Source organism: Furipterus horrens, unplaced genomic scaffold (assembly GCF_987537825.1).
Source record: "Furipterus horrens unplaced genomic scaffold, mFurHor1.1.pri manual_scaffold_8, whole genome shotgun sequence".
Classification (NCBI taxonomy): Eukaryota; Metazoa; Chordata; class Mammalia; order Chiroptera; family Furipteridae; genus Furipterus; species Furipterus horrens.
In genome coordinates, this window is record NW_028327178.1 from 15,326,259 (window position 1) to 15,342,415 (window position 16,157).

General features: G+C 37.9%; 1 protein-coding gene and 1 pseudogene across 2 annotated transcripts in view; one reads left to right on the plus strand and one right to left on the minus strand.

The window, feature by feature from the left end:
• Positions 1 to 16,157, minus strand: part of DCC (DCC netrin 1 receptor) — a 1,006,514-nt gene that overhangs the window by 957,273 nt on the left and 33,084 nt on the right. The gene's annotated exons all lie outside the window — the stretch shown is intronic.
• On the plus strand, positions 999 to 1,888 carry LOC150002544 (nucleophosmin pseudogene; annotated as a pseudogene).

The window sequence follows — 16,157 nt, forward strand, 5'->3', positions numbered from 1 at the left end:
ATAATTCATTAGACATGACAAAACTCACAGGCAGTTGTCCTGTTAACAGCATCAATGTGTAGAGATGTAGCAACCAAGCTTTCTAATTGGTTGTTACTTTTTTTAAAAGATGATAGTGACTTTTGCAACTGCCACTCTTACAGCACAGATGTGGGACTTTCTGTTATCAGACTGTCAACCCCATATTTCAGTTTCCTAAATTACATATCCAGGACAACTACCCTGCCTAATTCTATTAACCATCTATTCATATTTTGCCAGGCACTTACTTAGAGCTTCAGGTTGATTCTGAGGCATAATTAATAGGCCAAGAAGGTCCTTATTCACACATAACTAAATGAGCATGTGGCTCTAACAGGCAGGCAATCTGTATGCCTCATAAAGCAGATTTGATTTTGACTTCTTGGTATTTATGCCAAAAATTCAGGGAGTCGAATAGTTGACACATAGTGCCATGTTGGCAGCTTTAAAGCTGATGCGCAGATTGGTGTCTGACATTAGCTGTCCCCACGGAGCAGTACCCAACACTTCCCCCAGCCATGCATCTGTAAGTCACTTTCCAAAGAGATGGTGACAAAGCAGCATGACCGACCATATGGTGGCACAAGCAGGCTAAGCATCCTTCCTGTCACCCTCCTCCCACTCGACCCAGAGGTAAGCCCAAACAGGGCAGAGTTGCTTAATCATGATACTGTGCTCAGCTGCAATATGGTACCCATTAAAGTTTGAGTGGTGTCCTCTCAAACTCTCCTCTAATCCTCTCAAACTGGGACAATATTCGAACCTGTGAATCACTCTAAATGTGAAAAGATATTCATAGTCATTGACAGCCAATGGTCAAAGCAAGTCAAAGGCCCTGGTAGCTTCTCTTCACATCTCATAAAAATAAAAAGCAAGTGTGGCCCTGGAGCAATTCCATCCTGCATGTCTGTTCTATGGGACAGAAGTTGTTTATCTCTGTCTATCTTCTCTCCCACCTAAGTGCATGCTACCACCTCATGGAAGATTCGATGGACATGAGCCCTCTGAGGCCCCAGAACTATCTTTTTGGTTGTGAACTCAAAGCTAACAAAGATTATCACTTTAAGGTGGATAATAATGAAAATGAGCACCAATTATCTTTACAAACACTCAGTTTAGGGGCTGGTGCAAAAGATGAACTGCACATTTTGGAAGCAGAGGCAATGAATTATGAAGGCAATCCCATTAAAGTAACACTGGCAACTCTGAAGATGTCTGTACAGCCAATGGTTTCCCATGGTGTCTTTGAAATAATAACACCTGTGGTCTTACAGATGAAGTGTGGTTCAGGACCTGTGCATGTTAGTGGACAGCATTCAGTAGCTGTGGAGAGCATGCAGAGTCAGAAGATCAAGAGAAGGAAGATGTGAAACTCTTAAGTGTGTGTGGGGAGCATTCTGCCTCTGGAAGTGGTAGCAAGGTTCCACAGAAAAAAGTTAAGCTTGCTGCTGATGAAGATGATGATGAGGATGAGGATGAGGATGAAGATAATGATGATTTTGAGGAGGATGATGATTTTGAGGATGAGAAAGCTGAAGAAAGAGCTCCAGTAAAGAAATCTATATGAAATGCTCCAGCCAAAAATGCACAAAATTCAAACCAAAATGGAAAAGACTCAAAATCATCAACATTAAGATCAAAAGGTCAAGAATCCTTAAAAAAAACTGGAAAAAACTCCTAAAACACCAAAAGGACCTAGTTCTGTAGAAGATATAAAAGCAAAGGTGCAAACAAGTATAGAAAAAGGCGGTTTGCTTCCCAAAGTGGAAGCCAAATTCATCAAATATGTAAAGAATTGCTTCTGGATGACTAACCAGGAGACTATTCAAGACCTTTGGCAATGGAGGAAGTCTCTTTAAGAAAATAGTTTAAACAGTCTGTTAAATTTTTCCATCTTATTTCATTTCTGTAACTGTTGATACCTGGCTGCCCTTTCTATAATGTAGAGTGAGAACTTTCCCTACCATGTCTGATAAATGTTGTCCAGGTTCCATTGCCAAGAATGTGTTGTCCAAAATGCCTGTTAAGTGTTTAAAGATGGAACTCCACCCTTCACTTAATTTTAAGTTTGTATGGAATGTTATAATAGGACATAGTAGTAGTGGTGGTCAGATAAATGGAAATGGTGGGGACAGAAAGATATACATGTGAAATAAACTCAGTATTTTAATAAAGTTTTTTAAAAAAGCAAGTCTGAATTCCTCATCCTTGCTGTGTCCCTTATTCTCATGCTAAAACTTTCTGCCTCTAGTCAAACAATTTCTTCAGTTCCTTTCATTGTGTTCAAACTGTATATTTATGTTAGAGGATGCAGAGTCGGCAATGTGAGGAAAAGAGATCTGGATCTGTCTACTGCCTACCTGTTTGCATGTTTGTTGTCTTTCCTTAACAGTGAATGCAGTCTGATTTTAGAGACTGAGATCCATAACGATGAAGCAACCTTGAGGTTTCTCAAAATTGCCCATTACTTGTGTGACAGAGAAAAAAATCCCCATAAAAAAGTCCAGTTCCAAGTTGACTCTACCACTCACCAACTACTGAGACTCGGGGTTGTCAGTTAATATCTCCAACTTCTGTTCCTTCATCTGCAAGATGGACATTACTTTACAATATTGTTTTGAAAATCAAATAACAGCATTTGTACACTAGAAGATGGAAAGTAAAAACATACATGTAGACACACATGCACACACACACACACTTTCCGCGATACGTTATTCTATTTTTACACCAAGCCAAAATGCAAGAAGATGCGAAAACTTTTTTTTGTCACAGAAGGGGACAGAAATCCACAAAATAGGCTGGTCAATTCCAATTGCTGTGTTCACTGTGTGAGAGACCCTGTACTCACCTGAGGGATATATAATAATGAAAAGAGGAAATCTGACAATTCTTGACCCTGGCAAGTCAGGAAAAAGAGGTATATACAGAATAACTAGTAGTTTGTCTAATGTGACAAGTGACTATGATTATTGGCCATATAAGCAGTTGTCAGGACTAAGGGTACCAGCTCTGTGATAGCTGTTCTTCCCTCACCCACCCCAGAGCAATCACCTGAAAAGTGACAGAAGGAGCTTGAGAAATTAGGGGGTATTTCCCAGCAGGTAGAGTTTGGGAAATAGAGTCACCTACCTCCAAAGTGATCTTTAGTCACTGTTCAGCTACTGAGAAACTGGGGATGAACAGAAATAAATTCATGGAAGAAAGGTCTTTATGGAGCCAACAACTTGAAAATGAACATAGGAGACGCACAGAGAAAAGAATGCTTCCCCTTGAGGATATTTTGCTGCCTGGACTTCTAACATACTGGGCCGAAGTCCCATCTCTGCCATTTACTAGGACTTTGAATTAAGGCACATTGTAACTTGAGCCTCTGTCTCTCCATATTTTAAAAAATGGGATAATAATCTCCTTGTTTGGATTGGAAGCAATATGTGTGAAACGATCGGCACGGAATAATTTCTCAATGCAAGGAAGTTTTGTTTTTATTCATTGACTCAATTCATAATCATCATTAATTAGATATACACTGTATACTAGACTTTTGTGAAGGAAAGAGCTTCCCTCTGTTTATGGAATAGATCAAATGGTGGAGAACCCAGGGAAGTACACAGAGGTCTCAAGATTTGGTGATTTGATAAGAGAATTAATTTTTGACATTACTTTTTGCCAAATTACTCTGTTCCAAATTAAACTCCCACAACAGCAGCATTTTCCCTTACAAGTCGTCTCATGTCTTACTGAAATATGTACTGTATTTTGCATGGCTAGTCACTGTGCTATCATAAAGGTATTGCAACCATTCAGGGTTTCCCAACCTCATCACCATCAACATGTTGGGTCAGAGAAGTCTTTGCTGCCCTGTGCTCTGAATGTTTAGCAATGCCCCTCAACCCTAGTCATTAGACCTCAACAGTATAGGGTTATCAGATTGAGCAAATAAAAATACAGAATATCCAGGTAAATTTAAATTTCAGATAAGCAGTAAATAGTTTCTGAGTATAAGTATGTTCCAGGGAATATTTGGCTATACTTATACTAAAAATCACTCATTGTTTATTGACAATTTAAACTTAACTGGGCATTCTAAATTTTATCTGGCAACCCTATGTTAGAACTCTCCCTGTTTTTAAAACCAAAAGTATCTTCAGATATTGCCAAATGTCCCCTGGGGATGTAAAAGTGCCCTCTGGTTACAAATCACTGCATAAACAGACTCACCAACAAGATGAAATGGAAACACACAGGGACTTCTTCAGATGGGCTAACCCTGTGTTCAAACACTCAAGAGACACTGTGGACACAGGAGGCGAAGTGGGGCCATGCTTTCTCCTCTGTGCAGTTAGGGCAGAGAGTACACAATTAAGACTCAGGAAATGACATAGTTTGTGACTGATGGCTGTCCTTACTCCTATAATAATGACTAGCCTTGCTGAACTCCCATTGTGTAGGGTCTTACTCAAAGAGACCCAAATGCACTTGGGTTTATAGCCCAAACCGCCATTTCCCTGTGGATCACACATTTAGTAGGAACACAAAGCAGAAAATGCTTGGAAACCTCATTTCTAAAAATCACCCATCCTCTACGTATTTTAACATGTGCTTAGAAAGGGAGCTGGATATAGAATGTGAGGTGTTTAAAGAAAAAATGCCCACAAAATACACCCTCCCTTCTTTCCCCAATTCCACTGCAGGAAGCCTACAGAATCTCGACAGCCCAAACGAAAGCTTTGCTGAAATACTCCTTCTGAAGGAGCAATTTTCACACCTTCTGAAGGTACTGGCGATAGCCATTCAAAAGACAGAATGGAGTGCAGTGACTAAAAGGGTGGCACTTGTAGAAGAAAACGTTACTGTGGTGAGAATTTAATTCGCAACCAGGAAACAATAATTTGGCAGGCCCTAAATAAGAAGTCAAAAATCAATTTTCTTGTCAGATTACTGAGTCTTGAGAACTGTGTACTAACACCCTGGTTTATAAACTGTGGCTACATAGCAACCAACTGCCTGGAAGATGCACGGCACAGTTTACAATGTCCACTTCTAACACATGACAAGTTGTCTTCTCCAGATACCTCAGTTAGCTGAACAAATGGGGAAGTCAAGTGTCCCGCCCAAAGTCATGGAGCAAAAGTTGGGGACAGAATCAGGACAAGGGCCTCTCAAGTCCTCTCTTAGTCCACAGAGCTTTCCACGCCCAGCAGTGTGGAGGCGGGTGGCACAGAATGAACTCTATGCAACCCCGGGGAGAGCCTCTGGCATAGACTGCCCTGTGAGTGGTGCCCACGCCTTTTGGGGTGTATGCCCCATGGTGAACCCCTTACAAATACCCCTGAGGAATATCCTCCAGGGTTGCCAAAGGTCGGTTCTGGTCTGCAGAGCATGATCAGCATTAGGGAGTAAATAAAGGCATTCACTTATTAATTCTTAAACTTAGGTATTGGTTGAATTTTTACAAACACATATTACTTTCCCAGGTAAAGCAAAATGTGAAGGAAAACAGAAACTTTTTGGATTTAACCTGCTAGAATCTTGTCTATTTGCTATAGAATGATTGAAGGAGTGGGCATGCAATGGGCCACAAAGAATTAGCCAGAACAAATGGCTCTGCATTTCCCTGCATTGGAAAGAATCGAAAGGAACTTCTGCCCCTTGGTGTTTCCACTGCTGACGATGACTGTGTCCAAGCACACAGCAAGGCTTTGCAGAAGGGGATCTCTAGCTGCTGCGGCATACATGTCACTAGGAAATGTAATCGTCCAAAACCCTTCTGTGGTTTCCCTTAATCTCCCTTCCCACAATATCCACCCATCCCCTGTCTTGATATTCATTATGTCCTTAGCAATTGCAAAGCTTCAAGAAGTCTCATCACAGAAAGCAGGCTGCTGATGGACAGGGCCACATCTATTGTAAAACACTACATCATTGCTTAATGCATTAAACCAAGAGCAGAGAACATGAGCAATAGTTCTTGCAGTTTAAGAATCTCCCTTCACACATCTATTTCAATTATAAGGGCTATAAAATATATGCAAAAGATAGTGTCCGCTGAATATGATATAATTTGTTACTGATGAAATAAAACATCTGACATCAAACCCTAGATGCTCCTCACTTTCTGATTCATTCTGTTCATTGTATCAGAGTTAAACTATTAGCTTTAAACTAGCTATAATTTAGGGTCTTAGAGCCTCTCTCAAAATAGTGTCTGGGATAGGTACTAGACCGGAGAGTTAGTTTCAATGAGGATATTGCACGTACAGGGAAAGGTGGCTTTTTGCTATGTGCTGTGCAATGTGCCAAACTATGCGTGCATTTTTGATACGTCAGAAATTGTACATGAGACACAAACTGAGACACCAAGAACTTCATTCCCAGCAATTTCTTTTCATAGTTTCTAAAACCAAGAGTAGCTTCTCCTGCTAAGTACTGCTTGGCTGCCTTTCCCTCTTCCTCAACCATCTCAACAAAGATCTCCCAATACCTATTTCCAGAAATAGTGTATACACTTTGGGGTTTGAGAAACCATGGCTCCTCAAGCTAATTAACTCGGTTAATTAATATATCACTCATTTATTTCAAATTTCATTATGTTCACAAAAGGCCTATTAGACCAACAGAAAACAGATGAAAATAAATGACTAGAGATATTACTCAAGGAAAAACATCATTTCCTAACTGAAAAACTAATACGAGGATTACCAAGATCCCCTCATGACTTTCCATCACATAGTCAAAATTTAAAATCATTTTTAAGTCAAAAATGAAAACTATGCCTCTGCTAAGACATTAAAAATCGAATTAAATACAGGTCTTTTGAATATGGGAAGCACCCTACAAACTGTCACTGTCATTTAGTAATGTCACATGGGAAATAGTCTAGAATAGTTGTTCAAGCAGACTTGGGTTTGTATGCTTTCTGCCATGTGAGAAATTCACTTCAGCTCCCACACTGTCTCTGTTTCCTTATCTGTGAAATGGGAAAATGGCATTATTAATTGTTGGCTAATACAGAGTTCTGATGATGTCAGGCACCTAGAAACAACTTCAAGGCTTGTGGTGAGGATTAAACAAATCTGTAAGTGCTACTTGTGTATATGAATGTGTATACACACAGAGACATACATAAACACACTCATCTATATCTGTATTCCATGCATTGAATGATCCCTGACACATACTATATACCAAATAATTGATCTTTTCCACTAATAAAGTGGTTATTAGAGCAATAACATGTAAATAAGTAATATAGGAAAGGAGGAAAAAAAGAGAAAACCAATTCTCATCTAAACCAAGTACCACAGAAAAGTATTTACATATTAAAAAATATTATGGATGACTGGAATTACATGGAAGAAAAAGACATGAACTTGCTTGGTGAGTAGCAAGATTAGATTTAGACTCGAGTTTCTGAGTTAAGGAATTTCCATCCTAGGAAAATACTACTACTGATAGGGGATTATACAAAACCACTTCATACTCTGAGTATTTTTAAACCATGGAACTATTTTCCTGGTATGGAGTCTTTTTTGGAAGCTGAGAATGAACTAGCTGCTCCAAGATGCATAATTTCAAAATGAAGACATCAGTTATTTCATGCAATGCTTCCATTCTCTCGGGACAAGAAAACAGAGCACCCAGCCAAGAGCATTCTTATTTAACCTTTACATTTGCTTTTTTCAGGGAAATTTAAGCAATGGTTCTGAATCATTTACATTTAATTTTCCTTTGCTCCACACCCTATTTAACATCTTAGAAGACATCTGAGCTTCTATACAAAGCCTCTGGTTCTCAAAAGCTCTAACCCTTCAGTTGCGTGTTTTACCATGATGTGGAGAGCTGATCCACATAGTAATTATTTAGAGAATCTATTAATTAAATTAGTTCTTTCTATTACTGTAAACACTGGTATAAGTCTCTCTTTTCATTACTATGGCTTTTCTATATGACAAGTGGACTCTTTCCCTTGAGTCGATTGAGAAAAGTTTCTATCAAATATGAAGGAACTTCAGTGAGCCAATTTCTGAATTTAGCATACAAAAGTAAGCATACAAAAAGACCTGGTGATTCTTTTCAAAAGGCCTATGTAGTGTTTTATGAACACTCAACTTGCCCCACAGCCTCCACTCCTTCCCATCTTTATCAAAAGCTTTTAGGGCCTCCACTCAAGTTATGGATTTCTTGTAAATTTTAACTGCCCTGGGAGAGCCTGCCGCCTCTTCCCTCACATCACAAAGCACAGTCTCTGCATGAGACCTTGTCATTCACATTTGAAATCCACTTGTTCACTAGTAAATATGCTTTCTGATGTTATTACAAACTTAAATTATGGCTGAGATAAAGGAAAAATGATTCACAGAAAGAGCTTCAGCAGACATGCCAGAATTCCAGCCACCCCTCCCAAATGAAGTTTGTTGTCAACAGTAACTCCTTAGTGTGCAGAGGTTTCTGAGGATTGAGGGGTCATGTGGCATCGCTCACTCAATATCAGTCCATAAGCCCTGAGTTCCCCTGCCCCCTGGTGCTGGGATGGAATTAGAGGTTTACAAACATATATATTACACAGTTTCTAGTTATAAGAAATTTACACACAATTGAAACAAATAGAGATGAAATGAAAAGGTAATATTTTAAAATAGTGTCATTATTTAAAAATAATAATGCAAGGAAGTTTGTAACTAATAAAACAAGTGATTAGGGGTAGGGAATTTTTAATTGATCAGAAAAAATAATTCTTGTGGGAAGTGCTAGGGGACAAACAGGATTTGGCTAGACACACATGAAAGAATGAGTTGGTACCATCCTGGGATGAAATACTCTGGGGTAAATGTATAGAAGTAGAGTGACTGGATGATGATGGAGTACAATTGGGAAGATGTGGTGATGAGATTTGACATGCTGTTATATCATATACCTACTTGAACTCCATGCTAAAGAGCTAAACATGAAAAATTACAACAACCATATGTACACAAAGAAACCAGAAAAACAGAGATTTTAGAGGAGGAAAAAAGCAACTCTTGGCTGATACCTCTTGGAGGGCATAGGTGGCTGGGCAGGAGGAAGGATTGAGCAAAAAGGGAAAAAAAGAGAAAGAACTCATAGAAACAGACAACAGTGGGTTATTGGGGGGGCGAGGTGGGCAGACATGGGTAGATGGGGGGATAAATGGTGATAAAAAAATAAAATTAAAAAATAAATTTTAAAACAACAAAAAAGCGTCCTTTGAATGAAGTAATATTTTCTAAGTATAAAAGTAGTGAAAGAAATCATAAATAAATAGATTTTGCCTTATGAAAATGTAAAACTCCAGAATATAAAAATGGCATAAATAAAAATAAAAGACTGGCTAGAAAAGTTAAAAATCTATTTGATACCAATATGGTAAAAATAATATCCTTAATGCAGAGAAATAAATGCTATATAATAAACATGTAAAATACAATGAGATAAATGATAAGATACAAATAGAAAAAGATAAGCAAAGTATATAATAGATAATAAACAGTATAGTTGCCTAACAAACATGAAAAGTATAATAAATATTAAAATATTAATCCCTTTAATAACAAAAGGCATGAAATTTAAAACACAATAGCATTTATCACCAGACTGTTTCATGTGATACATACTGCTGGTTAGGATATGGCTAAATGGGTACTCCTATAAAGTCAGAATAAGTAGTCAATTTGTACATTTCTGGAGAACCATCCACTGATACATATCATGACCCTTTATGATGCTCATTCTTTACTCAAGAATTTTATCTTTGGGGGGTCTATTCTAAGGAATAAATCAGGTGTAAAAAAGGATCTGGCACAATAATATTCATCAAAGTATCATGTTTAATAATGAAGATCTGAGGACAAACTAGGGAAAACTAAGGAAATGATTAAATAACTTATGATATGCCTACATAATGGCAGTATATTATGAAAAAAAGTTAAACTTTAATTGTGAAGAACATTTTTTGAAAACATTGATGTGAGAATTGTTTTGATATAATTATGAGTGACAAACATTATATTAGAAGTGTGAAGAATAAAGGCTTAGAAGTCAAAGTGCCTAATTTTCAACTCTGGATTTTCCTTCTACACAAATACCTAAATACCACATGTTAAATACAAACAGAATGTAGTATCTGCTTCTCACTCAATTTACTCTGTCTTTTGTGCTTCTTATCACCATTAGTCTACCCACAGACCTAACACAGAACCCTAGATATTCTCCTCAATTTCTTAATTTCTTTTATTTCCCAGCTCAAATTGGTCACTGTTGGCGGTCTCCAAAATATCTAATTTTTTGTCAGTACCATTTGGTTCACTTCCCAAAAATCTCTAACCTAAATACTTGAAATAGTCCTCAAACGGTCTTTCTGACACTAGTTTTAGCTCAGTAAAATCTGTCCTATAAACTTTACCAGAATGTTCTCTCTGAAATGAAAATCTGATTATGGCAGGCATTTTTCTGCTTAAGACTTTTTAAAGGCTCTCTAACACTTACAAAAATTAAGTTCAAAATGTGTAGCTTAGTATAACTAATGATTTTGATATTTTGGCCCATACCTACCATGTCAGGCTCATCCCCTCAAAGATAATATGCTTTTCTCTATTTTCTATCATGTATTGCATATGAATCATTTAAATTACAATGTTTATTATTTTAAATAGAAAGAAGAAATTTACCTCCTTTACTAAATCCTCCCTACCCTGTTCCTAAGAGGTGTTCGAAAATCCCACATTCTATCCTCCCATTTCTTCCAATCCATTGATTAGGATCCTTTAGAGGGTCATTAAATCAATTCATTGGTTCACAGCATGCATTTTAAGTATAAAAACAATAGATCATAAACTAGTGGTCATTGCAAGTTGTTAGAGCAAATACTGTTTTCTTAAACTTTTGTTTCAATTATATGTGGGTCACTGTCCAAAGAAGTTTGAAAGTTACTTCTCTATTCAAAGACCATCAATATTTTGTAAAAATTTTATAAGAAAACATAGATCATTGTATTTGTTTATTATCTCTTTCTCTCCTGACTGTGTGGCCAAAGAGAGAAAAAATATTTCCTATTCATTTTTATATCTCTGAGTATAAGAATATGTTTGAGAACATACTTAGCACAGAGTACCAGTCAATAAGGCTCACATGAGAAAGCTCACTTAGGCAGCATGGACTTCTGTTGGTTTGACTATTAGCGAGTCAGTCTTACATCTTTATCCAAAGGCATGTAGTTCCAGAAGGATCTCTTGAAAATAGTATTATTTGTCTCTTTTGAAAGGTGATCCCTCAGCACAGACAGAAGAAATAGCTTCCTTCTGTCAACCAATGGTTGTTGGCACCAATACAATACCAACAGGAATCGCCAATCTGGGGTGCAGTGAAGAAGGAAACTTGATTTAGTGCAAACAGCTCAATAGTGTCGCAGCTCAGCTGAAAAGAAGCACAGCTGCAAGATGGCCCTGGGGTGATTGCCATCTCTAGAAAGACAGCTCTGCTCTGCTCTGCTCTGCTCTTCTCCACCTGGCTCTGGAAAGATGTCTTGGTACTTCTTCTTCCATGTTTCAGCTCCAGCCAGCGAAAGGCAATCTTTAGTCTTGGGTGGAAAGAGAAAGAGAGTTTGCACTCTGAGCCAGAGGGGAGCTGACTTATATGGGGTTCCCAATTGGTCTATCTTCATGCAGATGATGACTCCAAATCCTCACAGTTTGGTCCATAAAGCACTGTCCTGATTGGTCAAATGGAGCCTCTCTGATTGGTTGCTAAAGATGCTGATGGAAATACGGGTATACAGCCCTAATTATAAGGGGAAAACCTCAGTCCTATTGGCTGATATTCTATTCTAGGAACTCCTTTGGAAGGGCTGGCTTAGATGATAGGAATACAGTGCAAGCAGGCAGTTCAGTTCAGGAGACAGGGAGCTTAGCACAGGCTTCTCCCTGAAGTGTGGTTTGTGTGAGTGACCCCTCTTTAGAAAAGACTGCTACGCTCTACTTTAACTTTGAGCCCACTTAGCCACCAGGAGCCCTTGTTAGTAGGTGTCTTTTTCTCAAGGTCCCCAATTCCAAGACTTCTGAATATTGTCTCATTTTGTTTATCAACTCCACCTCCAGATTCTTATAGTAAGTTCCTAAGGTATAATTCTGGCAATTTTTAACATTTTGTTTGGAAACATCTAAAAAAAATCTTGTCCCCCTATGAGAATAAGATTAATTATAGGCAGAAGGGCCAAAGAATGAGCTGACTATTGGCAGAAAAGAAACAAGAAACAGCAGCCCGGGTGAGGCAGACCTTGAAGCCAGAGCAAAGGGAGTTGAGGATCTGCAAATATTGACCCAACTCCTGTTGGGATGTTAGCACTGCAAACCATGTCTGAAGCCCCCTCAGTTGTGGGACAAACAGTGTTACTGTTAGTTTATAATTAATTCAAGACAGGACTTGAGTATACTTATGTGGAGTATATAAAACAGGCACAGAAAACCAGCTCTCACCTTGTCATGTTCTTCCATGTTGCTTGCGCTCCTGCTCTGCAATTTGAACTACTTCAATGTTAAATTTAGTCGCTGTGCCCAATGACATATCCAATTTGGCTACGCAACGACTTTATCCTTAGAAATAGAGCATCGCTTAATAAGGTTTTATTTCAACAAAACAAGATGTTGAAGAATCACTCTCTCTGCAATGCTACACCAACTTCATGCATCACCTGTCCCTTAAGTATATCCAAATTGTCTAAAACAGAAATTTCTCATTTACTGTAGGATCAAAGTTTAGCCTTCAAGAAGCAATTTATAATTTCACAGTGATATCACTACAGTTCAAACATGATTTGATTATTTTTCTTAATGAAGCCCTTTAACTTATGAATTTTGCAACACTAATTATTCCACTTAAGAAACAATTAGTGCCCCCCTTTTCCCTTGCTTAATTAATACCGTGTATTCAAGCTGCTAGCAAAGGTTACAGTGCTAAGATGTTCTTTGTGAATTTTTAAAAAATTGATCTGAGTACATTCCCTAAGGGCAAGTCTATAGGCTTAGATGAGCGCCTTTGTGTCTGGCAAGCACTGAGATTTTTTCATCAAAGCTGAAATAGAATCAAGGAAAATCTCCCATTTCTTCTCTTTTGCAGAGTCCCTGTGCTACACATGGCCAGTCCCTATAGCCATGTGAGAAAGAACAGGTAGAACAATTTCATACATTGTATGTAAGAAGCTGTGTACAGCATAGACTCACACAATTTTAGATCTGGAATGAATCTTATAAGTCATTTTCAGTTTACAAATCTCAATGTCCTTATTTTACAGGGGAGGAAACTGAGGTTCAAAGTTGATCTACATAGTTTCTAAATTCATCTAAGACACTCAGAGGGACAAACGTAAAACCTGTGGTCATAACTCAAAGGCTAGTGTTCTTCCATTGATTCAAAGTCATCTGGAATGACCATTGACTTTTTTTTCTTTGCTGACTGCTTATGGACTTGTTTACCATAAGCCACAATTTAAAGAGGCCACTTAGTTGAATTGGCAAGATGATATAATAGAGATCATCAAACTTGAAACTTAATTATATTGTCTCCTGCTAATTTGCTAGATGGTTTTGAACAACGCTCATTTATTTCGAAGAGTACATTATATAATTGATAGAGGACATTATATAATCATAGAATTTGAAGCCTTCAAGGTGTCAAGTTCAGGGATTCCAGAGAGAGGTTTGGATCCTCTGGTAGAACTCCAGGACAAATGCCAGATTTCTGAGTTGCTTCTGACTTTCATATCCATTCCCATCCCCTTCCTGCAAGGTTAGTCAGGAAGCCTCCGCAGTCTAGAGCTTCCAGGGAGACCCATTTTGTGGCCCTGTTCAAATGCTGGTGGCAGATCCCCTCCCCATTCTACCTCAATTTTCTTTTTTTTTGGAACAGAAGCAGTAAAATCTGAGTGCTTGCTGTAGTCAAACACGAAGCCAAAAATTTTGCATGGGTTTCAGGGACAAATGTAATCCCCAGATATGATGGGGATTATTATTCACATATTATGGAAATGAAAACTGAAGCTCATGGATGTTAAGTCACTTTGTCCAAGGTTGTGACTGATAAGTACATCTGACTTGTTTCCCAAAACCTTGCTCCTCTCAACTCTACACTACTCCAACTCCTACATACATACACAAACAAACACACACACTTTTCTACTAAGCATGGAAGAGCTCAAAGTTAAAGGGAACCTCAAGTGTATATGCCTTACAGAATGTTCAGCAGCTCCCGAGTCTAACACTCTCATCTTATATTTATGAAACCAAAAGATAAAAACAATCTGTCCAAGATTATCCAGGAACCTAGTGACTGAGCCAGAGCTAAAAACAAGCTCTTTTGACTTCCAGTTAAGGGTTCATTTCCTACAATACAACTGGTGGGAAAAAAGGGTGAAAAAGAAATAATGGAAAGATCTCTGCCTCTAAGTGATGTACAAATATTAAATGAACCCTGCAGCTGGGGAAGTAAATTAAAGGGCCATTATAGCTAATAATATAACTGAAAATAGTCATAACAAGCATGGCAGCATAGGCGAGAGTGTTGAACCACAGAACAAATTATATATTTGGTCACAAGTGTTTTCTACTAAAGAAATATTTCAATGGGCTAAAGCTCACAGATTAAATAACCACACTAAGGACATAATGATAATAAGCAGTAGAGCCAGGATTTAAAAACAGATCTTTGGATGCCAAAGCTCCAACTTTCTCTACTACACTTTGATTTCTCCCTCAGCAATGGGATAACTTACTCAAAATGCTATTGAAAAATGCCTGTGAATAAAAAATATTTAAAAGAAACATCACATTTCCCCAGCACCTAAGAGAGGTTTGTTGTGCAATGTCTTATGGACAATAATAATGAGACCATAAGATGCTTTAAACATCTTTATTTACTTTTATTACTACAAAAAAAAAACTGCTTTGTATATATACTTCCGCTTTGCTATAAGAGTATGTAGTATGCAAACTCCAGTGTTAGAAAGTAAAGAGCAATATTATCCTCTTTGAAGAGAAAAAGACTATTATTTCAAGAATGACCAGCTTGTAAATATAAATATATATATATATATATATATATATATATATATATATATATATATATAGTACTATCCTCTCCCTGTTTCATGGTTGTACAAGGTCTGTCCAGAAAAGGTCCAGCCACTGTTAATATAATGAGAAGAGTTTGTGTGATATTGATGTAACCTAGCAGTCATGGAGAGTGGACAAGAACACACATGCTTGAACAATGACAACTTCACTGTAATAGTCAGTGGGAGTGGTAGAATCCATTGAGTGAGCATATGTACTGTGTGGTCATCATATTCAAAATGACAGAGCAAGCAGAGCAATGAATCTGCATCATATTTGGTGCTAAGCCTGAACATTCCTCCAAAGAAACTACTTGGTTGATTCAGAAGGCTGTAGCTATGGGCAACTGATGATTGGCAGCTTCATCATGACAATCAATCTGCTCATGCATCACACTTCATGCAGAGTTTTTAGGCAAAACATCAAATCACCCAGGTCACTCAGCCCCGCTACAGCCCAGACTTGGCATCCTGCAACCTCTGGCTTTTCCTAAAACTAAAACTACCTTTGAAGGGGAATAGATTTCAAACCTTCAATAAGATCCAGGAAAATACAATGGGGCAGCTGATAGCAATTGGGAGAACTGTGTGAGGTCCCGAGGGACCTACTTTGAAGGGGACTGAGGCATCATTGTCCTATGTACAGCGTTTCTTGGATCTTGTATCTCTTTCAGTAAACATCTCTGTTTTTCATATTACATGGCAAGATAATGTCTGGACAGACCTCGTATATCTTGCCTCACAGACAAGAGTCTAACTTCCTTTAAGCATTGAATTCATTTTACATGTTTGTCTTACAATACTCACACTGCTGAGGTGTAGAGTATAGGTGCTCAATAAAGGCTATTTAATTAAAATCAAAAGATGCTTAAGTCATGATATTAAATCATTTCTGATTTCTCAATGTGAAATTATGGATTTTCATCATTTAATCTGATCTTCTATGGGTTAGATATCTGCTTTGTGGTGTTCTCAATTTCTAACCACATTTAATTACTTCCAATGAAATAATTAT